A 2,876-nucleotide genomic window follows, 5' to 3' on the forward strand; every position below is an offset into this window, starting at 1 on the left:
TGATGCTTCTTTCCCATCATTCCTCTATCACACATTTTGATGAAGACAGATGGATTTCCAGTTCTCTGATGAACTTGTGAGTCTGTGAGATGATCTTCCATAGACCTCAGGAAGAAAAATTCTGCAAGGAGAGAGTCACAGACTTGTCCATAAAGAAACTCCAGCCCAAATCGAGACAGGTGAAGAAGAACCTGTCCCCCAAAACTGTTCAAAGCCAAATGGAGCAGAGGTTCATAATGCTTCTGTCTTTGGCATGGTCTTTTGGGGAATTAGAGTGACAGCCACACATCTGTGGTTTCTTACAGAAGCGAAATCGTCCTTTCTGCCATACTGCTTTGTCTCAGCTCAGCACACACAGCTTGACTCAAGTCATGCTGTATGCAGAGAGAGAAGCTGCTGGAAACCTTTGTGCCTTAGCCATTCTCAAATGTAGCTTTGCCCTGGGAATGGCTTCTGCTCCCCACCTTTGTAGACGTGCACACGAGTATTCCTGCCACATACCAAACTACCTCAAAAAGTGCTATGTAATGGTGATGTCTTGAAAGTGGTGTGTGTGTGTGTGTGTGTGTGTGTGTGTGTAGAGAGATTGGAGGGAATAAGAGAGAGTGAATGAGTATTGTGACCTGAATTTTTGTATCCTACCAATATTCATAGGTTGCAACCTAATTCTTTATGCAATGGTATTATGGATGGAATTTTAAGTAAGCCTCCATGGCATTGAATTAGTCAGGGTTCTAGGAAGCAGACTGATTGGATGAGTGTGTGTGTGTGTGTGTGTGTGTGTGTGTGTGTGTGTGTGTGTATCCAGAGTATATAAAGAATTTATCAAATCATCTTACTTTGAAATAGTACCAACAGTTGTCTCACACTTGAGTGGCCGAGAACCAGTTGTTGCCTCTGTTCTTATAGCTGGGTGCCTCAGCCATCAGAGTAATTCCACAATGGCTGTCGCACACCAGAACGGCCATGAGCCCTGTAGTTGCACAGTCCTGGAGGATGTGTGCCTCAGCAGTTCAAATCTAGCCCTGGGAACCTGGAGGGCTTCTAGAAACTGATGATCTTCAGTTTACAGTGAAACCTTGGAGATGCTGTTTCCGGTATCAGTGGAGGAATCAGCTACAGCAATGGGGGAAATGAACTCAAAAGCAAGAGCAAAGACCACGGGAGCAAAAGATGAGTCACCTTCCTTCTGCCTTGCCCTTTAATCTGTGCTGCTTCTAGAAGGTGTCCCCCCACATGCATTTGGGCCATGTCTTCTCACATCAGTTGAGGCAAACAGGACAGTCCTTCCCATTGAGGCTCTCTACTGAAGTGATTATGACTTGAAGTTGACATTAAAACCAATCACCACAGGCCTCATGAATAGTATTTGAACCTTTATAAAAGGGGATGCAGGTCATCATTGAAAAACAAAAGAACAGCCCCCCATCCCTGAGTCCACAACAGGTCAGTGCCTTGATTTTAAATTTCAACTTCCAGAACTGTGAGGAATTTCTGTTGTTTGTAAGCTATCTAGTTTATGACACTTTGCTATAGTAGAAGTATATATAGTAGCAGAAGAGGGTTTAAGGGCAGGACACAAAGAGAAAATGGAGATTTATCATCAAATAATTGAGAAATTAAGCCAGTCATAAGTGTGTATAACAAAGAAAATTAGTGAAAATGGCTTGTACTGAACAGGATGTAGTGTAGCTGTTCTTCTGATGCACCAAGGATAAGATTATAATCATGACATCTTAAATATACACAATGACCCTTAAAAATATCAGTAATGACATTTCTGTGGGTTTTGAAAGAAATCTCACATAAAGACATGTTTATGCACCAAAATGTTCATTGGAAGATTATTTCTAATAAACACCGAGACAGAACTATCCAAGAATTTTGGAAGGGGTAGTCACAGTTGTTAAAATATACTTATATGTAATGGAAATTACATATCTATTAAAGCTATGTTTACAAGTAGTATTTAATTATAAGGGTAGCAATTCTGATCACTACACTTTAGAAAACATATTTCGAAGGTAAATTGTAATATGATCTTAGCTATGTAAACACATGCATTAAAATATAAGGGTTGTGTCAGGATGAAAGCAGTGGTGGGTGATTCTTTTCTCACCTTCTCATACTAATGTCAACACATTTTCAGCCTGTGAGTGTCTGCAAGAGGTATTTTCTATAGCATCATTTTTAATTAAAAAAAATATGACACTCCTCTAATAGATGCTGATAATTGAACTGTGTATGTCACAATATAAAGTCTTACTTCCCTTTGACCCAATCTATTACTTCGTAAATTGTCTCTTTAGGAAATATTGCAAGCTCATGCTTTGATATCTATTCTACCTGTTTAAAGAATATTCTAGAAATAAAGCGTCAGGGCCATGGAGAGATGACTCAGTCGTTCCAAGTACTTGCTGCTTTTCCAGAGGTCCTGGCTTCCATTCTCAGTACCCACATCAGGCAGTTCAATACCACCTGTAACTCCATGTAACTCCAGTTTCAGAGAAGCCAATGCCCTCTTCTGAGTAGCAACATTCATGTAACACACACACACACACACACACACACACACAGAGAGAGAGAGAGAGAGAGAGAGAGAGAGAGAGAGAGAGAGAATAAACAAACAAATAGCAGCAGAAATGCTGATATGGCATAAAGTACGGTTTCCAGGGTAAAGTCTGTACCTGGAACCAACAACATCAGCACCACTTAGAAACTTATTAGTGAAACATATCTTCAAGTCCTTCCAGGGATCTGCCTAGTCATCAGCTCAGAAGAACTGACCTTGCTATCTAAAATTTAAAATATCCTGCTGATTCAGATACACAAGCAAGTTCAGGACGTTCTGGTCAAGAGCAGGGGTAAGAGTAAAT

This window comes from Rattus norvegicus, chromosome 11 (assembly GCF_021556685.1).
Source record: "Rattus norvegicus strain SHRSP/BbbUtx chromosome 11, alternate assembly SHRSP_T2T, whole genome shotgun sequence".
NCBI lineage: Eukaryota > Metazoa > Chordata > Mammalia > Rodentia > Muridae > Rattus > Rattus norvegicus.